Genomic DNA, 27,378 nt, shown 5'->3' on the forward strand with positions numbered 1-27,378 from the left:
CTGAAAAGGTGGGAACAGAAACATAGTGGTCCCCCAAATGAGTCTGGGGTCAGATATGGTACATTTTTCAGAAATTGGTTTTTTTAAAAAGCAACTGAATCACAGCAGAGAGGTGATTTTAAAAAATATGACCAACATTGGAATTTGTTTTACTTAACTATGCATATTTGTTACAAAGGTTTTTGTTTTCTTTTCCCCCTCAATGGGAAAAATAGGAGGAAAAGAAAGAATATTGATTTGTATTAATAAAAAAATAAATTTTTAAAGATTACAAAGCATTAAAAATCAGGATGCCACATGAGTATTAGTTGAATGAATTGGGGATGTTCAAACTTGAGTAAATAAGAATTGGTAATGAAAAACATGGTAGCTGTCGTCAAATGGAAGAGAAATTAGCCTGATTCTGCTTGACCCCAGAGAACTGAATAAGACTCAAAGTAGCAGAGTCCTGGTATTCACCTCTTAGTTTGAAAGGTATGGGTAACATTTCTCAGGAGTATAGTAATTCAAGTACTGGAGTACAACATTAAGCAAAATTGTGTTAAAATCACAGCTCTGACACTTCATGGTTTTCATAGATAGGCAAATAATCGGAGCCTCAATTTCTTTGCCTGAAAAATTATCATAACAATAGCAATACTTCACAGCATTGTTATTCACTTACCTTTTCTCAGCCTCAGTTTCTCCATCTGTAAAATGAGGAAAATAATAGCATCATATAGTTGTTGTGAAGATCAAATGAAATATGGAAAATGCTTTACAAACCTTAAACTTATTATTATTATTTCAAATTGATATAATAGATATAAAATACTTTTCAAACTTAAAACATTTTTTTTGATACCAGGCTAGAGGCAACTAGACAGTTCAACACCTAACAACAGCAATGATTGCTCAGTGCTAAATTTGGGGTCAGCCAGACAGCTTCAAATTCTGCCTCAGTTACTAGCTGTGTGACCTTAGACAAGTCACTTACTCTTAGCCTCAGTTGCCTTATCTATAAAATGGGATTAATAATGACATATACCACTCAGAGTTGTTTTGAGGATCAAATAAGATAACACATGTAAAGGGCTATATATAAATTGTAATGATGACAGTGGTGGTGGTTGGTGGTGATGATGATGATGATGGGCTGATCTTGAAGTTGGGAAAGTGGGGATCAAATCTTGCCATTGATAGCTATTGGCATTGTGACATTGAGGAAGTCTCTCTCTCAGTCCTCTTGGTGCACCAGGGCTGTCAAACTCAAATAGAAATAGACCATTTTAGGCCACATATTGACTTGGAAAACCACAAATTAACCTTACCCAGATTATATATTGTATTTTCATTTATTTTTGCTAAATATTTCCCAATTATATTTTAATCTGACTCTGGGCACACATTTGACACCTCTGGTAGGGTATTTTCTAAGATTATAAATTGCAGAAAAAGTGCCATTCTGCATTGGTAGAGGAAGTTTCCTCACTGAGTTTCCTAAACCAAGAAAATCACAGATTCAGTCTCTATTCTTATTAATTTAACTGTAATTGTATGTTTCAGTTGGTTCTCATAAAGACAATAGTCAACAGCTAAGACAAGTAGTCCTGGACCAATACTAGCTGTTTGGGATCGTAATTTTCTAAGTCTTTTTATTCAATCTAGTACTGCATTTGAATTTGTAATCACCCACTCCTTTACCCTCCAATATAGCTTCACCCTTATAAGGCCTGTCTCATTGTTCAAAAGAGAGCCCAGAAAAAAACTGGAAGATGAATGGATGTCCATCAGTTGGAGAATGGTTGGGTAAATTGTGGTATATGAAGGTTATGGAATATTATTGTTCTGTAAGAAATGACCAGCAGGAGGAATACAGAGAGGCCTGGAGAGATTTACATGAACTGATGCTGAGTGAAACGAGCAGAACCAGGAGATCATTGTACCCGGCAACATCAATATTATACAATGATCAATTCTGATGAATGTGACTCCTAGCAATGAGATGATTGATGTCAATTCCAATGATCTTGTGATGAAAAGAGCTATCTACAGCCAGAGAGAGACGTGTGGAAACTTAATGTGGATCACAACATAACATTCTCACTCATTTTGTTGTTGTTTGCTTGCCTTTTGTTTTCTTACTCATTTACTTTCTTTTTTTTTTATCTGATTTCTCTTGTGCAGCAAGAAAATTATGTAAATATGTTTGTACATTATGGATTTTAAAAAAAGAGAGAGCCCAAGACTCCTTTCCTATGTTTCTAAGTCTGTGTTCACTCCTCAGACCTACCATCATTGATCATGAAGTTCGGCAAGAGAATGTGTGTGATCAGAAACTACTGACCCAAGAAAACTTTAAAATGTTCTGTCCTCTAACTTCTCACGTGGCATCCCCCCATCTTAGAGAACTGTGTAGGTTTTATCTGACAATATATTGAAGAGATGTGAGTGGGGTATGATTTTTCCAGGTATATAATTTGTGGGATCATCTGCAGCACTGTTGGCAGAGTGTATGTTGCCAACGCAGGCTCAGTATTGTCTTCCTTCCTGCAGTCTTAACATTTTCTCCACTGTGGGTAATGATACTATTTTCAGCCACATGATGAGCTGATTACAATGTAAAGCCTGGCCACATGACCAGTGTGCCAGGTGTCTGCTTTAGCAACTCCAAGTTTTATTCCTCTATTGACAAATATAGGAGGCAAGGTAGGAGTGGGAGATGGAGAGAGAGAGAGGGAGGGGGAGAAAGAGAAGGAGAGACAGACAAAGATACAGACACAGAAAAAAAAATTAAACATAGGAAAAGAGAAGAAGGAGAAGGAGGAAGAGGAGAAGGAGGAGGAGAAGAAAGAAGAAGAAGAAGAAGAAGAAGAAGAAGAAGAAGAAGAAGAAGAAGAAGAAGAAGAAGAAGAAGAAGAAGAAGAAGAAGAAGAAGAAGAAGAAGAAGAAGAAGAAGAAAAGGAGGAGGAGGAGGAGGAGGAGGAAGAAAGAGGAGAGAGAGAGAAAGGGAGGGACAGATAGGGAAAGACACAGATAGAGAGTTTTAAAAGAATTAAGAACTTCCCATTGTCCAACAGAGGATATGTGGCTTGGTTCAATTTTACTTGAGCAAGTTCTTCTTAATCTTTCCTGAGATCTATAGAATAATTTGACCAATTCTTGCTATTGACCATAATATAGAGAGCTGACCAATATCTGGAAATGAGCCTAATTCTCATTAAGAAGTAGAGAACAGGTGAGGATTGAGGTAAGCTCCATACTTATAATAGAATTTAAACTAAAAGTCCAGAAAACTGATGCTTTCTATTGATTCACAGATTAATTTCAGCACTGGATCAAGATATGTGAAGTGCTGGGATTTTGGCAGATCCATCACCCTGATCCTGGTCATCTTCTTTCTCAGTATTTAGTGGAGAAGATTTGAGATCCTCAGAATAAAATGCCAAATATGGAGAAAGGTAAACATGGGATCACAAAATGATAAATCTGATGCTGGTAGGGACTAGAGACCATCTTTCTAATCACTTCATTTTCCAGGGTGGGGGACACTGAGACTTAAAAATATCAGCAAAATGGTCAAAGGATATGAACAGACAATTCTCAGATAATGAAATTGAAACTATATCCACTCACATGAGTGTTCCAAATCACTATTAATCAGAGAAATGCAAATTAAGACAACTCTGAGATACCACTACACACCTGTCAGATTGGCTAAGATGACAGGAACAAATAATGATGAATGTTGGAGGGGATGTGGGAAAACTGGGACACTGATGCATTGTTGGTGGAGTTGTGGAAGAATCCAGCCATTCTGGAGAGCAATTTGGAATTATGCCCAAAAAGTTGTCAAACTGTGCATACCCTTTGATCCAGCAGTGCTACTAGTGGGCTTATATCCCAAAGAAATACTAAAGAAGGGAAAGGGACCTGTATGTGCCAGAATGTTTGTGGCAGCCCTTTTCGTAGTGGCTAGAAACTGGAAGTTGAATGGATGTCCATCAATTGGAGAATGGTTGGGTAAATTGTGGTATATGAAGGTTATGGAATATTATTGCTCTGTAAGAAATGAGCAGCAGGAGGAATATAGAGAGGCTTGGAGAGACGTACATCAACTGTTGCTGAGTGAAATGAGCAGAACCAGAAGATCACTATACACTTCAACAACAATACTGTATGAAGATGTATTCTGATGGAAGTGGAAATCTTCAACATAAAGAAGATCCAACTCACTTCCAGTTGATCAATGATGGACAGAAATAACTACACCCAGAGAAGGAACACTGGGAAGTGAATGAAAATTGTTAGCACTACTGTCTATCTACCCAGGTTACTTATACCTCCGGAAGCTAATAATTAATGTGCAACAAGAAAATTGGATTTACACACATATATTGTATCTAGGTTATATTGTAACACATGTAAAATGTATGGGATTTCCTGTCATTGGGGAGAGGGAATAGAGGGAGGGGATAATTTGGAAAAATTAATACAAGGGATAATGTTATAAAAAAAATTACTCATGCATATGTACTGTTAAAAAAAGGTATAATTATAAAATTAATTTTAAAAAATATCAGCAGATATCTTTAGCAAGTCACATCCACCAATACAAAGCCACAACTACTAGCCTAAATCATCAAAAATTGGTATCAGAGCCATAAGGATGGACTTGCAAGCCACTTTCATCAATAAGTCATGAAAAATAACTATTAGGAAGCATATATATATATATATATATATATATATATATACTCCAGTATTTCTCTCAACTCTTGAGTACTTCTAGAATCTCCTCCTATAAGGATTCCACAACCATTGTTTCTGAATCATCACCCAAATGCTCAAGAATTCATATGGGCAGCTAGTAGCTCTTTGAAGTAGTTTTCAACCTTATTGAAAAGGAGAAAATCTTTTCTTTTTTTTTTTTTTTAATTTTTTATTTTATTTTATAATTATAACATTTTTGGACAGTACATATGCATGGGTAATTTTTTACAACATTATCCCTTGCACTTACTTCTATTCAGATTTTTTCCCTTCCTCCCCCAACCCCCTCCCCCAGATGGCAAGCAGTCTTATATATGTTAAATATATTACAGTATAATTTAGATACAATATATGTGTGTAGAACCGAATTTTTTGTTGCACAGGAAGAATTGGATTCAGAAGGTAAAAATAACAGTTTACATTCATTTCCCAGTGTTCCTTGAGAAAATCTTTTCAATGTCAAAAAAATTTCTTGTAATCTCACATGATGGTTGGTATTAGTAGTATCCATTAAGAAAATACATAATAGTCAGAAGCTATCATGAATTCAGCAATATATATATATATATATGTATGTATGTATTATAGTATCGTCAATTTTTAATTTTTTTTATACATTACCTTTCTTTCCTAAGATATCCCTCCCTCTCTTCCCTTCTCAGAGACTCATCCTTTATGCAGGGGATATAGAGTGTGTGTTATATATCCATACATATAAGTGGCCACCTGGGTCTGTCTAACTGCACTTCACAGGAAGGAATGCAAAAACATTTCTTTCTCTCTCAAATTCTTACCAATCCTGCCAAGCTCATGGACTTAATATATTGGATAATCAAGCTCAACCAATGAGAAGAGTTTTATGCAAATAGACTTTGAATTGAGTTACCTTTGTAACAAAGAAGAAAATAATAAGAAAAACTAACATTAATGAAGTTTGACAAGAGAGATAGGTCCCTTGTTTCTATAAAAGAGGGAAATACGTTTCATCTCTCCTTTGATCATTAAGTTTGATCTTCCTAGTCATACAGCATTCAGGTTTGTTTCATCTTTTTTCTCTTACATTTAAATCATTAGTCATTATTATAGACATCAAAACTTTTTTTTTTAAAAATTACATTGAGATGGTTGGTTTTTGAATCAGCTTCATTGATGAATGTATTCTCATTCTTCCCTACCTATTGAGTCATCCCTTATTGCAAAGAGTAAAGGGGGGGAGCAAGGAAGCAGTTCAGGAAAACTGATCAATATAACAGTGATGAAATATTTTATACCCATTTTGCCCCATCTATAACGCAGGAAGAGAGGTTTGCTGTTATTGTGAGTTATTTTAGCCATATCCATCTCTTCATGGCCCCATTTGGGGTTTTCTTCACAAAGTTACTAGCATGGTTTCCCATTTCCTTCTCCAACTCATTTGACAGACGAGGAAACTGAATCAAACATGGTTAAGTGACTTGCCCAGGATCACATAGGTAGCAAGTGTGTGAGGTCAGATTTGAACTGAGGAAGAGTTTTCTTGACTCCAGACCCATCCCTCTATTCACTGCATCACTTAGGAAGCAAGGAAGCTTTAGTAGCATTCAATGAATTTGTGTTTTGTTAATAATTGCATCTGCCTGCATTTGAAAAATAGTCATATGTGTATGAATGAGACAGATTGTTAATTCAACCCACAGGAAATATGTTTTCTTATTCATTATACTGAGTCAGGATACATATTTTCTTGGAGCAAAAAGGAAAAAGCAAAATGGCCATTCTTAGTGGACAAATAAAATCTTTAACCCTTACAATAACTACAAGGTTTGTGTCCACATATTGGAAGATACAAGCACCCGAGTCTATTAGATCTAAAAATACTGAAACTATTAATCATTTTTCCCACTGCTTATAGTTCTCTAATCTGTCCCCTCAACATGATACCCTACCCATTATCCAAGGAAGCCATGTTATTCTAAGATTTCTTGAGCAATTCAACCATTTCCTATTAGTAACAATGGAAAAGCAAAAGAAAAGAAGAAAGAAAAAAAACCTACAATAATCATTGAACAGGTGTCAAATTTTCATCAGTTGGGTATCATAGTGTTCCCAGAAAGGATAATGGGGAAAATCAATATAATAACAATAACAACAACAATAATAATATCTGGCACTTCTATACAACTTTAAGATTTGTAAACTGCCTCCACATATTAACTCACTGAATCTTCATGATGGTCTTATATCATAGATGCTATGATCCTCATTTTACAGATGAGAAAACTAGAAGTTAAGTAACTTATACATATAGCTTGTAAGTATCTTGGGCAGGATTTGAATTCAGGTCTTTTTAGCCCCAAGCCTTATACTCCTGACTTTCTTTTTAGCACATAATTACTACTTAATAAATGCTTATCAATAAATTCTACCCACTAAGCAAAGCTGCTTTCTTGAAGTACTGAAAAGTATTTAGCAAATTTTTAAAATGGTAAATAATTATGCAAGAAGGCAGAGCCATCTAATAATGAGATAAAGCCACTGATAAGCAGGTCAAATGAGAGAACATCTACCACCTACACAAACCTGTCTAACCATATATAAAATGCCAACAGGATATGCTCTGTACAAATCAGCTCACCCCTTAGAATCTGACATAGTGAATGGGGGAGTGGGGATGAATCCCACACAGAAGATAGCACAAAATCCAGATTGGAAGTGTCCTCAAGAGGACCAAGCCTGGTTGAGAATTCCAAATTTATACATTCTTTGACTTAAGAGCATTATGATTAATAATTGTTAGCCTTTTTTTTTTACCAAAAAATATTTTTTATCAAATGTTTCTGATTTACCAAAAAAAGAAAAAAGAAAAAAAGAAAAAGATGATGTACTAAATATATGACCTCATATGGTACCCGTAAAGTTTTTCTTTCCTCCTTTTAGTATTGGCATTTGGATTTTGTTGATGTCACAGCTGTGCTGATTCTGTTGTAAGTAACCAGATCCTTGGAGAGGGGGAGATGAAACAGGCTTTCCATTTGCATCACTGGGCAATGAACAGAGCCAACAGGAAGCTCAGCAATTCAGATAACTTGCTTTAGTTGAAATCAATACGGATGCAAGCAGAGTAGCTCAGTACAGAGAATGCTGTCCCACTGATGGAATATTCTCAGGTGTCCAGCCAGCTCTAGCCATTAACATCTGACTTCAACACTGACTCACAGCCCTTCCCCAGGGAAAGGATTCTGGATAGGAGTACAGAGCTTTCAGGGAGGAAAACAAATACAGATTGGGGATCTTCAGAAAAATACCATGTTCTTTGTCAGCCATTTAGGCTCAGTTCTCCATTTTGCTTCAGGTCTAGGATCTTCTCAAAAAGGATTAATAGGATCCTTTCTGGAAAGGTATTAAGGTACACAAAATGCTGTCATCTTAGTATAACAAAGAGTGACTGGTTTTGAGTCAGCAGAGCTGGGTTTGAGTTATTTACTCATTGCATGGCTTTGGACAGGCCACTTTTCCTTTGAAGGACTAAAGGTGTTCAGGGCTTTCATCTCTAAATGGAGATGATGCTACTTCCTATGTGTGGGAGGATCAAATAAGATGATTTAGGTAACATGCTTTATAAAGAAAGAAATCTTGCCCCTGAGATTTGCTGACTTGATGGCCACAAGCAAGCCATTTAACCTCTGACCATTTAACCTTCAGCTATATTAGGTTACATATTTAATATAATATTTAATATAAAAAAGGAAGGAAGAAAATAAGCTGCTATTAAATACCTATTCTGTGCTAGGACCTGAACAGATGTCTTCTCATTTGATCTTCACAAAAATGTTGGGAGGTGAGGGCTATTATTAGTCTCATTTGTGAGAAACTCATCTGTGGAGAAACTGAGGCACTTAGAAGTTAAGTGGCTTGCTAGTGACTCAGCTAGTCTAAGGCTGAATTTAAAGTAGATCTTCCTGACTCCAAACCGGGCACTCTATCACCTAATTAGCTCTAAGGTAATGCTGACTTTTCCTAATCCTTCTGTACTTCTGACTAAAAAAGAAGTCCCCATGGTATAGTGGAAAGAACTTTAGAAACCAAGGAACCTGGTTTTGACTGTACTCATTTACAAGTTGTGTGACTTTCTGTGAAACATCTATGAAATGGACCCCAAGGTCTTCAAGCCCAAATCCCTCATTTCACAAATGGGGAAACCGAGGACTACATAGGGCAAGGGGAATGCATCTCGTAAGTATAAGAGGCAGTAACTGAATCTGGATCTTTGTTACTCCAAGTACAACAACTCACTCTACTATCCTGTATTTGGCAACCTCCGAGTTCTTTTCTAATTCTATATTTGTGACCCTCTGCTCTTCCCTGTTCCAGTTTCTTCGATTTTAAAATAAAGGAGTTGAGTTAATGACCTCTTCCAAGTGTAGATCTCTAATTCTATGACCACAGACAAATGATTATCGCTCCTCTCTTGCTTCATCTCTACCTATGGAGTGAAAGGTCAATCCGCCTGAGAAACCTGTAGAGCAGAATAGAGAAGGCTGCAATTAAAATCACAGTTCAATTGTTCTTGTTGTCAGTCCTTCAGTCATGTCCAACTCTTTGTGACCCCATTAGGGGGTTTTCTTGGCACTAGAATGGTTTGCCATTTCCTCCTTCAGCTCATTTTACAGATGAGAAGTCAGGAAGGCCTGGGTTACCATCCTGTCATTGATTTGACCTTGAACAAGTCACAATTTCTCTGAGTCATCTCTATAATGAAGGGATTCGATTTTATATCCTCTAAGATCCCTTTCTGCCTTTATTCTGTGATCCTAGAAAAATCACTTTCTAATCATAGAAATGCCATACTTGTGATATCTCTTAGGATCACAGAATTATATCTAGAAGGAACCCCACATGTCATGTAGTCCATACCTTTCTCTAAAATGTGTGCTCAATGTGGAATCAGGGGTACTAGGTTCATCTGTTTACTACTTGTGTTACTTAAAGCAAATCACCAGAATGTTATCATCTACAAAATGAAGTCTTTCATCTCAATGATTTCTAAGGTAATTTTGTACTCTAAACCTACCTGAAGCTCAGAGAATTTTAATGACTGCCCAAAGGTTAGACAGGCAGTAACAGAGCTGGTATTTGAAAGAAGTTCTCTGATCCCATTTCTAACGCTCTTTTTCACCATGTTACGATGCTTCTCACAACAACTTCTCTAAATCTTGCTTTGTTCCAAAGGTTAAGATGTTAAAAATGAAAATCAATGAGCATTGTATACTCAAGCGATGAAAATATTCCAAAGTCTTCTATTTTCTTCAAGAAGTAAAATTGTGGTATATGAAGGTTATGGAATATTATTGCTCTGTAAGAAATGACCAGCAGGAGGAATATAGAGAGGCCTGGAGAGACTTACATCAACTGATGCTGAGTGAAATGAATAGAACCAGAAGATCACTGTACACTTCAACAACAATACTGTATGAGGATGTATTCTGATGGAAGTGGAAATCTTCAACATAAAGAAGATCCAACTCACTTCCAGTTGATCAATGATGGACAGAAACAGCTACACCCAGAGAAGGAACACTGGGAATTGAATGTAAACTGTTAGCACTACTTATACCTTTGGAAGCTAATACTTAATGTGCAACAAGAAAATGGTATTTACACACATATATTGTATCTAGGTTATATTGTGACACATGTAAAATGTATGGGATTGCCTGTCATCTAGGGGAGGGAGTAGAGGGAGGGAGGGGATAATTTGGAAAAATGAATACAAGGGATAATGTTATTTAAAAATTACTCATGCATACATACTGTCAAAAAAATTATAAATAAAATTTAAAAAAAATAAGTAAAATTAGTCCCCAAATGGAAAGTTGGGGGGGGGGCAACACTATCAACTTTTAAAATTACCATCTGAGTAATATTAATGTTCATCTACTTATATTTGCTTGTTGCTCTGAAGCTTAGAGAAGTGTCAGAATAAGAAAGTTCCTGGCATTCTCTAACCTTGACCAAGGCTCCTTTGGATAAAATCTTAAATGTGAAGTTCCTTCTTGATCAGCTTGGTTATTTAAATATCCTATAAGGTCTATAGAAGAAGGAAGACTCCATCTTTGTTAATACACCCTAGTGTTTTTGCCAAGAAAACCCCAAAGAGGATCATGAAGAGTCGAACCCAACTGAAAAATGATTGAACAACAAAATCTTTTTTCCTGATCTTTAAGTGTCTCATTGGGATTTTTCCATTTGGTTTTGCCCGCCACTCAAGAGTGACTGCCTAGGGAGGAAGTCTAGCATATCTTTAACTGAAAGGATTTCTCAACAAAGTCTTGAACCGGTTTATTTGACTCTGATTTTTAAGATAAAAATAGAGCTCAAAAGGAAGTCCTGTAATTACCATGTTGGTACATACAGATAAGGGACACCTGCACACATTAAAATCAGGGAAGCCACTGTGCTCTAATATATGTGAGTACTTCCAAAGGATCTGAGCATGCTCTCTCTCCCCTTTCAATGGCCCCATGATAGAACCACTCTCAGTACCCTGGTCACATACTTAATCATAGGCTAGTTGGTCCATGGATTCCTTGATGAGGGCAAGGGGATGGAAAAAATATTGGGCACTAAATAGGAAGAGTCTCCCACTCAAAAGACTTTAAAATTAAAGACAACCTCCACTATCTGTCTGTCCTACATGTTGGAAGAAAATTCTCCTAACCCCAGGAGTGGAGGAAGAGAAGATACCTATTTTCAGGAAGTTCTGATCTGCATTTCCAGATGATGACCTTGAATGAATTTCTCAGATGATGTAGAGCCAAGGCAAAAATGCCTGTTTTCAAACCCACAAAATGCTTCATGTTTTTATGTTTTAAGTATCAACCTCTTAGAAGAGTATACTAAGAGTTAGGGGTTTCTATTTCTTATTTAACTATTTGCTGATTTTTAGGCATCTTTGGCATTTGAAGCTTTTTTTTTTTTCATGAAGTAAATAGCTGTCCTATAACTGATGGACTTTGTACACTGAGTACCTTTCTAGAAGGAATCCTGTTAAATCTTTTGGGGAAGACCTGAGATATGAACCATTCCTACCTAACCTTTGTTTTAAAGACATTCCTCAATGTCTTTATAGGGTTGGGGAGTAATGAGATGAGAATGTGAAAAATATTTGAGCTCTACTCTAGACTCGTTCTCTCATGTGACTTCAGAAGTAAGATCCCTTTGGGAAGAAAATTTGGGAGATATTAATTTTTTTCACCTCCCACACACCCAAAACTTGATGTTACTGGTAATAATATATTCCTAGGGGAGCTTGGTGGTACAGTGGATAGAGCATCAGCCCTCAAGTCAGGAGGACCTGAGTTCAAATTTGCTGTGTGACCTGGGCAAGTCACTTAACCCCAATTGCCTCATCAAATAAATAAATAAATAAACAAACAAACAAATAAATGAATACATAAATAGATAAATGAATGAATGAATGAATAAATAAATAGATGAATGAATGAATGAATAAATGAATAAATAAAATAAATATATTCCTAGCCCAATCTAGCTCTAATTGGCAATCCATCTTGTAATAGGTTAAATCATAATCTCTCCTTATAAACCAGGCAGACCAAACAAGGAAGTTCACTTCTAAAATTCAAATAGCCCAGGGATTTCTATATTCAGAAATACTGGCTCCCAAGTATCTGATAGACAACTTGGAAAGAAGACAGTGACAAATGGCTTACCTACTCTTCAAGGCATATAAACTGTACCCATACCAGGACCCATTGCTTTTCAAAGTGGGCATAAGCCCATTGGTTAGACCTGCCTCCATGGAATCTCAAAGAGAAAAGGGAATTGACTCTGATTAATAACTTGAATCTTAAAATGACTTCTGGCTTTCTTGCCTCTAAATAGACTCATCTTTGACTTTATATTCCTGGGTCTGTGCAGTTCATTTCCATGTATCTCAAAGTTTAGTTTCCAGCTCTGGATATTCCTGTGCCACTAGAATGGCTGAAATTACCTAGATACCTGGACTAGAATGGTTCTTCCAGGTTCAAATTCCTTTCAGGCTACATGCATCATTTTACTCTCCTGTTCAAGAGCCTTCTTGAACTCTCTATTTCCAGTCGTGCTAACTGACTAACATTTAGGATTTTTCATAATATGATCCCATGCTACTGCCATAACATGCCAAATGTGGATATTTATTCCCCTAAAACACAGTCTTGCCTTAGCCTTGGAAATCACTTATAAGAAAGGACACACTATTACTCTGAATCTTCTGTGTAAGACCTAGGGACATATATCCCTCCACATAAACAGACTACTGACTGAAAATATCATGTTATTTCTCAGTGAATTTCATGGGAAATACACCTCAGATACCACAGATACCAAAAATTAAGGCCTCATAGTCTAAACTTGCCTTCCAAAGCAAGATGTCCCAGCTTGCTCATTTTCTGGTTTTACCCAATAATCTGCATTCCAAAAGCAAGGTATACTTAACATCTATGAACCATTTTTTTTTTTTTTTTGGTGGGAGGATGTTACTTATTAAGAATAATTGGCATTTTGCATAGAGCTTCAAAGTTCACGCAACATTTCATTTATATCATCTCACTCAACCACTTCTCTCATCAATCTTCCCCCAAAATCTTATTAGGTAAGATCTGAAAGTATTATCTAGTTTTACTTTATAGATAAAGGAAATCAAATAGGACAGTCCTTGGTAAGACTTGAATCTGTCTTTTAGGCTCTCTAAATCCAGGACCCTTATCAATACTTGCATACTTTAAAACCAATAGAAAATATGAGTCAAAATAGTGTTCTGACTTTTGGTCGCAAAATACTGAACAATTTTTAAATGTGTATCTACAAGGCTGGGATTTCAGCTACATGGAGACTATGAAAACTTTCTCCTCTAATGCAGATCAGCTACTCCCTGGGAACTAGAGATTTAGAAAGCTGTCCAGTGGCATTAGGAAATTAAGGACTTTCCCAGAGGTATACAAACAATATTTGTCAAAGAAAGGATTTCAATCCACGTCTTCCTGTCTCCAAGACTAGCTTTCTATCCACTGTACAAAGCTGCTATTCATATCATCTCAAACTGGCGCTTAATAAGTGATTAGGGATCATTTCTGGAAAAACAATTCAATGAAGAATTTCTGCCCTAACTGTAGGTCTATATTTGTGAAAACTATCATTGATTTTTTGCTGCAAAAATTACTTGATTGACAGATGACCAGCACCAGAAGAAAAAATGAAAATATGACTCAAAATAGTGGTTTCGATTATATTAGGCTGAACAATTTTTAATTGGGTGTCTACAGGGTTATAATTTCATCTACATGGAGATCACTATGGATACTGTCTCGTCTAATGAAGATCAGCCCAAGTGATCTTTCCTTCAAATGATTTCAATGTATTTCAATTCAATAAATATTTTTAAATAAATATATGTTAAGCACTACACTAATTCCTGGGGATAAAAATAAGAAAAAGAAAGACAGCATGTGCCCTCAAGGAGCTTGTGATCTAATGAAGATGAATCTTCCTAAAACAAATCAATGCTTTTCAAAGATAATACAATATAAACAGTCAAACAGACCCCATTGAATAAACATATGCCAGTATCCGGTCATTGGTATCGAGTCAGTGAAAACTTAAAGGAATATTAAGTCACAGAGATGTGAATTCAAATCCCTCATCTGATGCTTATCACTAATGTGATCTGGAAAAGTGTGGTCATTTGTAAAATTAGGAATTGGACCAACCCCTGTGGTCCCTTACAACTCTAGATCTAGGATGGTTTATCTTCAGAGAGAACTTTCCAGGTAGTTAGAAACCTTCCTATGGACTCACCTGATCTTCCCAACAACCTTATGAAGTATACAGTACAAATATACCCATTTAACAGATATATAGAGGCTCAAATAACTTAAATGGTTTCCCTCAAGGTCATATGATCAGAAAGTATCAGAGACATGATTCGAATCCAGATCTTGGGTCTCCAGCATTCTTTCCATTATAGAATGTTGCATTTGTTATTTAAAGATCAAAGCACAGGTTTCCAATGGTTTTTGTCATTCCGCTGCCATTTTTGTTTGTTGTGTAAACTCTTTTCAACAATAATCAAAAAAATGCTGTGACTCCTCAGGATAATCTAATATACTATTTATAATATTCTTCACAGTTATTTACTGCCTAAGGTATCATTGAGAATTTTTTTTTAGCATAAACCTCTTAAACCGTATATTGTCAAAAAAAACCTCTAAGGGGTTTGAGAATTACTAAATAGATACCATTGGATAGTGAGACCTAATGACTATAAATATAGAGTTGACCAATTATTTAACAATAATCATGATAATGGTAATAATGTTATTCACTACCATATTGTTCTTATGTCATATTATGGTAAAAAAAAAAAAAATGGCAGGAGAGAGCAAGCTTGGGCAAATGGCCAAGATAAGCAATTGCATTCTTCTAAGGAACAGCCTAGTTAAGTTCCGTAAGTCCTAGCCAGTAAAAATTATCACCACGGTGATACTTTTTTTTTCTGTCCACAAGAGGCCTTGGTACATAGTAGGGACTTAATAGATGCTTGCTGATTGAGATATTTATTTTTTTATTCATTTTATCTATTGAGACGGATGGAGTAGTTGCCATCAACATCTATGGAATAAGTGTCCTCCCTAATGAAATCAATCATTTCCCAAACATTGGGACAAGAGCTTCATGAACTTTAAAATGCTACATAAATGCTAGAGATGAGGATGATTATTCAGCACCCACTATATTCCAGGCACCATAAAGCACTGAAAGTACAAACTAAAAAAAATAGCTGATATCTGAAAGTACAGTACATAATCTGCTTGAAACAGAGACAGAGACAGAAAGACTAGAAAGACACAGAAATAAAAAGACAGAGAGTGACAGCAGACACAGACAAGAGAGACACAGAGGTAGAGAGACAGAGAACGAGAGAGAGAGACAGAGAGAGAGAGAGAGAGAGAGAGAGAGAGAGAGAGAGAGAGACAGAGAGACAGAGACAGAGAGAGACAGAGAGAGAGACAGAGAGAGAGACAGAGAGAGAGACAGATAAAGAGAGAGAGACAGAGAGAGAGAGAGACAGAGACAGAGAGAGACAGAGAGAGAGACAGAGAGAGAAAGACTAGAAAGACACACAAATAAAAAGACAGAGAGTGACAGCAGACACAGACAAGAGAGACACAGAGGTAGAGAGACAGAGAATGAGAGAGAGAGAGAGAAAGAGAGAGAGAGAGACAGAGAGACAGAGAGAGAGACAGAGAGAGAGACAGAGAGAGAGACAGAGACAGAGACAGAGACAGAGACAGAGACACAGAGAGACAGAGAGAGAAAGAGACAGAGACAGAGAGAGACAGAGAAAGAGAGAGAGACAGAGAAAGAGAGAGAGACAGAGAGAGAGAGAGACAGAGACAGAGAGAAAGACAGAGAAAGAGAGAGAGAGAGACAGAGAGAGAGAGAAAGAGAGAGACAGACAGACAGACAGACAGAGACAGAGAGAGAGAGGGGGGGGGGAGGGAGAGAGAGAGAGAGAGAGAGAGAGAGAGAGAGAGAGAGAGAGAGAGAGAGAGAGAGAGAGAGAGAACACTAGGAAAAAAGACTTGGGCTCTAGGTCCAGCTGTTAAATACAATATCATTTTTTGCACATGGCAACTTGAATTAATTTTAAAACAATTTATTATGCATTTGCTATGTGTCAAGCATTAATTAATTGCTAAAGATATAAATATAAAAGTGAGACAGTCCTTGACCTCAAGGTTCTTATATTTTAATTTAGGAAAGAAATACATTGGGGACTGAATATTGGAAAGTAAGGGTGGAGGAGCAAAGGTGAAGGATCCCAAGGATGGGAGTCTTAAGTTCTAATAGGAGGTGAAGGTGGGCCAGAAGTCAGGCAACATCATATGGATGTATCCCAGAAATATGACAGCCTTGGTCCAGGAAAGATGAGATAAAAGCTTAACTATCAAAGCATCTATGAAGGATAATTGTCTGCATCCAGAGAAAGAACTGATAAATAGAGATAAGGTATGATCTCTAGTCATCTCTAGGGTAAGGGGGCTAAAGAGGAAAAGGGAAGAAAAAAGGAGGGGAAATTACTTAAAAGTAATAGCAAATTGTTTAGAATAGATTTACAATTTAAATGCAATCATCTTTTTTTAAAATAATTCTACAATGTATGGAAATATTTGTTTTATTTCTTAAATTAAAAAGAAAATATTAAAAAAAAAAAAAGGTCCAGGGTCCCAGGCCCCTTATCTACAAAATGGAGTTAAAGCAATATTTATTTCAGAATCACACTCTCAGAGTTAGAAGAGACCCCATAAGTCACCTAGCCCAACTTATACCTAAGAAAAAATTCCTTTTTCAATTTATTCCACAAATAATCATTCAATCTCTACTTGATGACTTATTATGTGGGGCTTCTTCCATTTCCTGAAGAATCCATTCAATTTTTGGACAATATTAATTATTATGAAATTTTTCTTGAACATTAAGCTAAAGTCCAGCTCTCTGCATCTTCTACCTCCCTGTCCCAGATTAAATTATTTCAAATTAATATTATCTATCCACTATGTATGGTAATAGCTATTGGAGATACAAAGATTTTTTTACAGTCCCTACTTCAGTTCACACAACAGGACAGAACTTTATTTTTTTCTAGATTTATAAGCATAAGCCCAGCAGAATAAGTCAATCACCCAGAAAGCATTTATTAAATAACTACTATTCTCCAGTCACTGGGGACTCAAAAATGAAACCCTCTGGGAGTCTACAGTTTATCATGGGAAAAAATATATACACATATAAGCAAATTGGAATTCAATGAAGATTTCATATAGGAGGAAACACTTGAGCTAGGGATACTTAAAAGGTGGCTCTGAGGAGCGTGTGAATTCCGAGACTGTCCAAAGATATACAAATAGAAGGTGGAATGTTGTCTGTAAAGGCTAAAACGAAGGCTGTGTGAAAGAGAGAGATATGAATAAACCTGGAAAGGATGGTTGGAACAAGTGACAAAAGAGTAGTTTTTATTTATTTATTTATTTATTTATTTTTACTAGTGATAATAAGGGTCTGTTGGGGATCATCGAGTAGGGGAATGACAAGTTCAAGCCTGTGTCTCAGGAATTTCAGTTTGGCAGCTACTATGAATGTATGGAAATTGAGATAACACTAAGATTATTGCAATTAGGGGGACACTGCAATAGTGCAAGAAGACACCCAAAAAGGGATTGGATATGAGTAGCAAGAAGGTGATGGATGTAAGACATGTTAGAGAGAGAGAATCAGCAAGAATCATTAATGAGCTGGGAGGGATGAGTGAGAATAAAAATTCAAGGATGACTCCAAAGTTTTGAACATGGGTGACTAGAAGGCCAATGAAACCCAAATCAAAACTAGGAAAGTTAGGAAGAGAGGTATTAGGAGTAAAGTGAGGCAGTACACATAATGTAGTAGATGGAATAATGGCCTTGGGTTCAAACAAATCCAATTTCTGATACCTACAAGAACTCTGGAAAAATCAGCCTCTTTGTGCCTCTATTTCCTCATCTGAAAAACGGAGGTAACACTTGTAAAAGCTATTTCCCAGGAAGAATTGAAATAATATATGTAAAGTGATTAGCAAATTTACAATTACAATATAAATGCCATTTATCATTTTAGACAAGTTAAGTTTGAGAAGAGTCCTGGATTTACTGGGAGATGTTTAGTAAGCAATCAATCACATGGTGCTAGAGCTCAAACAGGTGTCTAAGATTAATCCCTTTTCTTTATGAAACTCTTTCAGATAGTTGAAAAGAGCTATCATATACTTCCCAAGGCTTCCTTCCTCTCCTCATTCTTTCAAGATCTTCTCCTGTTCCCTAATCATCCCTCATCACTGCAGTTTGCAAGTTTCTTTCCTCTAACGTGGCTAGAACTGAACAAAATACTTTATATTTTCCCTCATCCAGGCCTACTTATTTGGCAGGATTTTCATTAGGATAAAATGAGAAGACAGATGGAAAGTATTTGGAAATGAAATTAAAGCCCCAAACGAATCCAGGATAGCCTCAGTGGTAATCTCTGAGACCATCTTGACAGGTCCCAGAAAAGAAATATGTTTGCAGAATGTCAGTGGTACTCAATGGCTAGTAACTCCTTTAAATATAAGAGAGTGTTCCTTCAAGGAGTCTGGTGGGATTTTTTGGGCCAGTCTGAGTACTTCTGTGAGGTCTGGTCCAGGAGAAATGCCTCTTAGTGATTACAAAGCAATGAATCCAAAGCAGGATTTTCTCATCCTCAGCAAATCAGAGTCCTTAGCAGCCTCCCCCTCAACGCATCACAAAACCTACAGATGGTAGCATTCTCACCCCATACGGCACAATTAGAGGCTCTAAGTTGGTGGGTAATTAAAACGAAGCCCAGAAATGGTCGTGAACAGAGTTATTTTCATAATAAAGGTGGCATTTTATTCATTGATTTATTTTAATATTTGAATGTCAAGAAAAGGAGGGGAAGGTTCATTTCTTTAAAAAAAAATTGAAAATGAATCCTTCTGAATTATAATGATTAAGCTTGACCACAAAGTTGAGATATATGAAGGCATCTCCCACACACACATTTTTACAGAGGTGGGGGATTATCAACTTGGGACAATGAACATGCTGTCGGAATTTTTCAATATCTTGGCATGAAATGTTCTCTAGAAGGAAGAATTAGGAGAGTTAACTTTGGAGAAGTAGGTAATTTAAAAAAAAAAAAGGAAATAAAATATATTTTTAAAACAAAAAAAATTTTAAATAATTTGCTTGTTTTAAATGTACCCATTTTCTATAAAATTTAGCAGTAATACTTTAAAGCTGTTCTAAGCAGTGCTTTTCCAGAAACTTGAAACTGAAAATTCAAAGATGTTTATATACCAAAGCTGTATGGTTAAATAATAAGTCACTACATGCATCCATTTTCCTCTGGGTCACTACTGATCATCACATCATTATTTCCTATTTACTGGACAGTGTGAAATGAGTGGGTGGTCTTGACTCAGTTTCCGCTAGGCTCTTGCTGATAGTCTCAACAGAGAAGCCAGAATTTGTCTGGACAGACTATAATTGACTCCCTTCCCTCGATAAATAGGCCTTAATACTTAGAATTGGCAAGGAAAGCCATGGAAAACTCAAGGATATACTGATTTCCTGCAAATAAGAAGGATTTGAGTACTATTGGCTAAAGGGTTATAATTCTCTAAAAAAGACTGAAATCTCTCAGAAAAGAATTGTGTAATTTTCCAATTCCTTTGTCATTTGTCAGTATTATGTGAAAGGACCTTGGGCTGGGTCAGGCTAACCCTGAACATAGAAGATCATTTGTCTGATGGAATGTACAAAAATTTTCAAGATTTGTACTTTGCTGTTGGGGAAGAAGGAAGTAGAAGCAAGTTTTCACTCCACAGGAGCTCTGAAAAACTGGTATATATTAAGTAATCAAAGGAAAAAACAAATGTATTTAGTGCGTATTATATGATAGATATTGTGCTAGACAGTTTTCTCTTCAAAGAGCTTATGTTTTACTATTAGTTACAAGTTCAAAGAGAAACAAATTTATAAAATAAAGTGATATATAAATATATAAAATATGAATAATATATAATAAAAATTTAATTTCTATACAAAATATATTTATAAATATATCATGGATATATTTATGTTTGCATATTTAAAAAAAATAAATACAAAGTGGATTTTTTGGCGGGGAGTGGCACTAAAAATTGGCAGAAATAGGAAGGGCTTTTAAGAATAAGAACCTTGAAGAAAGCTTGAATTTCCAAGAATTAGTAATAAAGAAGGAAAATATTTTAGGCTAGGGCTATATCATTTGTAAGCTACAGAGCTATGAAATTGTACGTTATACCCAGAGAACAGCAAGAAGGTCCATTTGGCTGGAGATATTAGTCCAGTCATTTCAGTAATGTCCAACTCTCCATGATTCCATTTAGGGCTTTCTTGGCAAAAATACTGGAGTAGTTCTCTATTTCTTTTTCCAGCTCATTTTACAGATGAGGAAACTGAGGCAAACAGATATTAAATAACTTGCCCAGGAACACAGAGCTAGTAAGTATCTGAGGTTGGATTTGAATTCAAGCCTTACTGACTTTCACATACAGAGCTCTATCTGCTGTGCCATCTAGTTGCCATTGGCTAGAAGGCAGAACAACTAAGGGGAATAATGTATAAACAGGCTAGGAAGGATTCCAGAGGTTGACCAAAGGATTTATATATTATCATAGAGGTAATAGGAAGGCACTAAAGAAAAATTTTGAACAAGGAAGTCATATGATAAAACCTGACTTATCGAAGTATACGTTTGGATGTGATGGCTTTTGTTCCAGTACGCTTGTGACATCTATAATACTCTGAATCTTACATTTTTAACTCCTTTTAGATACACTGCCTTGATGATTATAAACCCTATTCTTGGTGAGGCATAAGAATCAGAAAAACAATTCAATTTTGAATTGGAAAGGAGAACAGAAATAGACACAGAATAGAAGAGCAAGAAGGAAGAGAAAAAAGAATAGAAAAGAGAGAAAGGATGAAGAAAGAACAGAAGAGAAAAGAGGCAGACAGAGAGATAGGGATAAAGAGACAGAAGCAGAGAAAAAGAAAAGAGACAAGAGAGAAACAGAAAAGAGAGAGAAGGGAAGCAGAGGGACGGGTATAGAGACATACAGACACAGAAATGAAGATAAAGAGACTGACAGAAACAAACAGGTAGAAATAGAGAAGATAAAATTAGGAAACAGAAGAGAGAAAGACAGATAGACAGATAAAAAAAGAGAATAGACAAAGAAGAGAGAAAGGAAGAGAAGGGGAAGGGGAAAAGGAAGGAGAAGGGGAAGGGAAAGGGAAAGATCCACCAAGCAACTACAAGGATCCAGGTAGCAGTAGATGGAAGAAGAGCAGAGTGACAAGGGACTAGGTCAGCCAAGCCTGGAATGACAGAGACAGAGGAATTCTTGGACCAAACAAGAGCTGTTGTTCAGAATCCTAAGCAGAAGTGTTAAATTCTGAACCAAATCACCTCAATAAACCAAATTAAAATGTTATTGGGAAACATTTAACCCAATAAATTTCAAAATATAATAAGACATAAGAGATAATTTCCAAGACAATATGTACCTGCAGAAATTCTGTTTGAGTTTGAAATCACTATTACTTGCCTTATTGTTACTGTGAGTTATGCAGACTAAAATTTCCGGGAAGGGAGTCAATTCCCGAATGATCCTGAATTTTTTTCCCCTTCTGAGGAGGGAGCCAGGAGTAGCTAAACTTCCAGGGAATGCTGAAGCATGAAGAACTTTATAAATGCCCAAGGGAAGAGAGGCTTGATTGGCCAACTTCATGCTCTTTCCCCTTGAAACTAGGAAACTGAGGCAAGGAGAGAGCCAAGATGGGACTAAAAGTTTGGAATACTCTTTAGGCCTATGAGGGAGGTAGAGACCCTCCAAAAAGGGCAGTAGAGTTGTTTTGACTGCTTATAGTTTCTTGTGCTTCAAATTTTTGATTAAACTAAACATCCCTTATTATTTTTTTTATCTGGTATTGCTATATTAGATGGGTGCTTACACAGTAGCAAAGGACTTTTCTGAAGAGATCTAAATGTGACAGATCCTGATGTTTCCAGGGAAAATGACAAATTGAAGCATGATTTAAGAATTAAATTTAATTTGAAAAACACACTTAAACACTAAGGCATAAAATACCAAATTTTTCTTTAACACATTAAGATATGCTTAAGCATACCCAGAATGCCACTCTACATCTTATAATATGCATCTTAGGCAGGAAACACAAGTGGAAAGTAAAACAAGAGAGGAGAAAACAAATCTAGTCAGATCAAATTCTGGAAAAACAAATAGTACTTTCTATAATACTAGCAGTCTTTAATATAAAAATCCACTTTTTAAAAAAATCACCAACATTGTTCTAGTAATACCTACCTGCAGATAAGGTATTCTGAAGTTTCCAAAAGATCAAAATTTCAAGTCTCCCACAGGACAATGGAGACATGCATGGTGAATATTACCGGACTGCAGTAAATTTCCAATGCTTATTTGAATGCAAGAAGTGACTTAAAAGATATCCTCAAGGGAATGTCTGATCAGAAAAAGGCCAGTCGTGTAGCAAAGGTGAGACATAACAGATGGATAGATTACGCACTCAATGGATGCCAATGGAATATTAAAAGGTGTAAGAGAAGACCTCTAGAGGGATTTATTGGAGGGTAAGGACAAAAATCACAAGGGTGAGAATTAACATTGACTAAGGAGAGTATTCAGTCAAAGAGGTTCACAGATCCATGTCCAGCTCTGTCCAGTCTATCCATGGATAGATTCAGAAGAAATATTACCATAAGAAATGATGGATATGAAAGATACAAGATCCTGGGAAAATTTTAATGAATTAAAAAAAAAAGTGAAGGAAGCAGGAACAGGAAAACTACATAATGATAATTTAAATGCGAAGGAAAATTAACAAAAAGAAACCAAATGTTATGTGATTATAATGACGACACTTGGCAAAGAAAAGGAAGAAAATTAATCTCACTGCATTCTTTGCTTGGGGTTGGAGTGAAGTAGCATGGAAATGAAACATTACAGATACTGAGTAATTCCCAGGTTTTTGGTTTTTTTGTTTTGCTTTTGTTTTGTTTTTTTAGTTTTGCTAAACTGACTGGAATTTCCTAAAAGTCTTCAGTCATGTTTTACACACATACACACACACACACACACACACACACACACACACACACACACACACACACATATCAGACAGAGCTCTGTCAGTTGTGAACACTGAATTAGTCATCTGTGTTCAAATCCTACGTATATCCCTTACTAAGTGTGTTTAAATATGGGAAATTTACTTAATTTCTCTGTTTAAATTTCCTCATCATAAAGTGACAGGGATGAAGAAGGGGAAAATTAAAAGGAAGGGGAAGGGAAAGAGAAACCATCAAATCATACGCCAAAAAAAAAAAAAAAAAGGATCTCAGTAGTCCTCTAGCACAATCCATCTTTTTTTTCCAGATGAGGAAACTGAGACCAAGTTAAATATTTGTCCAGGCTCCCACTGATAGTAATCATGACATTAATCCATGTCATCTAGCCCTAGAACCAATGAACTTTTCACTATATCATTGCACTTTTGTGTCTATAAAAGGAGTAAGGAAAGGGTCTATTGAACTACTTGGGAAAGTACAACTCTATCATATGGAACAGCAGTGGTCTCAAAGCTAAAAGTCTGTATTCAATATCAGATCCTCTCAATTAGTATATTTGTGACCTCTGGTCAAGGCATTTAAAACATCTCTGAGTCTCAACTTCCCAATCTGTCAAAATCAGAATAGTATTGTTTGTACTACCCACCCCTATGAGGTTGTTGTAATTATAACATCTTTTATGTGTGTTTTTTTTAATTTTTTAAATTTTTTTACTTCTTAGTTAAAATTTTATCACTAAAACATTTTATTACTGATTTTTTTTGCTTAGGAGCCCAAAATTTTAAAACACGCAGTATTATAATAAAGTCATAGCTGTGTCAATTTAATCCACATTTAAACCACATGGAAGTGCTTTTGTGGTATCCTAAAAGATAATTAATAAATTGTTCTCCTCATATTCTGGCAATCAGCAGCCCTAGACTAGCCCACAGTTCAAATCACCAAAATTAAACACAAATTTCCCAGTTATTCTAAGATTCACTAACTCAAGTCCATCTCTGCCTTTTTCAGGTTACAATGGAAATATATTATACATATTAGGTGTCATGGAAGGGGTATGATACTGAGCAGCCTAACAGCATATAGGGCTATAAAGATGGTGAAGAGTATTTAAACCAAAACCCTAAAAAAATTTGTTGAAAGATTTGGGGATATTCCATGTGGAGAGAAGTCTTGGGGAAGGAACGATGTTAGCCATTTTGAGGATCATAAAACCAGTTTTGAAAGAAACATCAGAGGTCTAGTCTAACCTCCTAATTTCAAAGATGAGGGAACTGAGGCTCAAGAAAATTAAGTTATTTGTCCAAAAGTCTTTGGGTAGCAAGAGAGAAACTGTGGATTTGAACTTAAGTCTGCTTATTCCAAATCCAAAATCTGATTCTATCTTTCTTTTTCCATTATAGCATACTGTCTTCCTACTCTAAGGAGTTGAAAAGTTATCACATGGAAGAACAATTAAACTTCTTATGGTTGAACCAAGAAAACAAAACCAGAAGCTGTAGGTGGAAATTGTAGGGAAGCAGATTTAATTTCAATAATAGGAAACATTTCCTAACATCCATTAGAGCTGTCTCAAAATGGAATAGACTAAGACTGAGTTTCCTGTCCCATAAAAACTCTTCACAAGAAGCCCAGATGCATTAGAAAGGCTTCTTGCTCAAGGTACAGCTTGGGCTAAATGACTTCAAAAATGCCTTCTAGCTGATGGCTTCTAAGAGAATTCTAAGTCAAATGTCACCTATATAGTGCTAGTCATACATTCACCAGCTTCTTCCTCTGTCCCGAAAATAGCTTGATTAATCTCTTTTGTCTGTACAAACTTAAGATATAATTTCTAAATAAAAAAGATTGCATTAGCAGTACAGTGAGTCATCTTATTCATTGTACCCTGAATAAATGTGAGATACATCTGTTGACATGGAATCTGTGGGCTCTTTTTAATGGGCCTCATGTCTCCAAGGACAGAATGGAGGTGGGAAGCCATCCAGCTGCTAGAACTGCCCTTCTTTTGCCTTTGGAAATAAAACTGGGAGAGTTTATCTAAAATTGAGTGCCTATACTTTCCTTTGGGAAGAGATGAACAAAGTTGAGTTAAAACAAGGACCATTTTAGAACTATGGGCTTTGTGTTCCACTTTCTCTTTTCCCAGAAAGTCAAGTGTAGATTCCAACACATGGTTAAACTTTAGGTAATCAATAAATCTAACATTTCTGATGAAAGAGGAGTTTGCTAGGTAATTCCTTCTTTCAAAGCATCTTATTCTACTTTGGAAGAGCTCCCAATTATAAGGAAATATTGCTTCACACGTTTCTCTGTTCTTAGGTCTCTCTATGTTCAAGCAAAACCAGCTTAATCTCTCTTCTTCATGACAATCCATCAAATACTTGAAGAGTATTTACATAAAGTGTTCCAACTGATTCTTCTCTTCCCCATTAGATTTTTCAATACTTTTTCAAAACATTTTCTGAAATAATTCAGCTGGACAAAATCATAGAGAACACCAGAATCTCCTCTTCTTTCTGTTTAACATTAAGGAAAGAAAAAATTATCAGAAAATGAATAGAAAAGAGATATATTGCTTTTGATAAAATCAATAATAAATTCATGGTTAATTCCGTTCATTCATTTAATTCAGAGGCAGCAGTATGTAGTGAAAAATGATCCAGATTAAAATCCTACTGTAATGCTTTTTACTGTGTGATCTTGGATATATCATATAACATAAAGACCCCCAGTTTCCTCATCTGTAAAATGAAAGAAAGTAGTGATCCCTTCCAGCTCTAAGTACATAATCATGTGAAGACTTAAAGGACACATGAGAAGACTTTTATGAACTGAGTCAGGGTAAAGAAAGAACCAGAAAATGGATATGCAAAATGACTACAAAATAAAAATGAAGATAATAATAAAAGGCATCAAAATTAAGTTTGAATACAAGAATACAAGGTTCCAGACTACTAGGGCTAAAATGACCATCCAATGCCAAATAACTACACCTTTGCAAAACTAATAATCATTATTTTAGACAGACAGTTTCACTTAATTATGCCTTCAAATTCTATTTCAGTTGATCCTCATTAAAAGATGATGGTTATAATAATACAGTGCAATAGTATGAAAGGAAAACAAAAAAAACAAGCAAACAACAAATGTAATTTAGGCACAGCACCAATGATATAATAGATATTTATTGATAAATGTTTATTAACAAACTGATTGATTAATTAAGAGAAATTATACTTTTTTGTAGCAGATGTAGCAGAGAAGCAAATTTCAGTTAATTTTTTTCAATGTTAAAAATTCAGAATTTTTCAAATTAAAAAAAAAAAAAAGTTTAAACTTTCCCAATTAGAAAGCTACAAGAATGGAATGAGGTATCTTGGCTGTCAGTGAGTTTCTTATCACCAGACACTTTAAGTAAAATTTAGATAAACCACTCATTAGGGATATATTGAAAGAATTCCTGCTCAGATAAGGACTTGGTACCTCTAATTATTTGTAGTTATGAATTTTAAAAGCATTTACAAGTCAGAATATTATTTTTGCACAAACAAAAGCAATGCAACCAAAATTAGAAGGAAAGCAGGAAACTAGGGAGAAAATTTACACTCAGTTTCTCTGATAAAGCCCTCATTTCTCAAATACTTAGAGAACTAAGTAAAGTTTATGAAAATATGAGCCATTTCCCAACTGACAAATGTTCAAGAAATATAAACAGACTATTTTCAGAAGAAATCAAAATTATCAAAATGTTCTAAATCACTATTTATTTGAAAAATTAAAATTAAAACAATTCTGAGATACCATTTCACATCTATCCAATTGGGTTGACATGAA

At 35.7% G+C, this 27,378-nt stretch overlaps 1 long non-coding RNA gene across 1 annotated transcript in view; it reads right to left on the reverse strand.

Moving 5' to 3' along the window:
• The window catches only part of LOC141544683 (uncharacterized), a 285,498-nt gene that overhangs the window by 53,692 nt on the left and 204,428 nt on the right, over positions 1-27,378 (reverse strand). Inside the window, exon 5 of the long non-coding RNA XR_012482757.1 lies at positions 665-689. This is a non-coding gene — a long non-coding RNA (uncharacterized LOC141544683). The remainder of the gene's footprint in view (positions 1-664; positions 690-27,378) is intronic.

Source organism: Sminthopsis crassicaudata, chromosome 5, assembly GCF_048593235.1.
Source record: "Sminthopsis crassicaudata isolate SCR6 chromosome 5, ASM4859323v1, whole genome shotgun sequence".
NCBI lineage: Eukaryota > Metazoa > Chordata > Mammalia > Dasyuromorphia > Dasyuridae > Sminthopsis > Sminthopsis crassicaudata.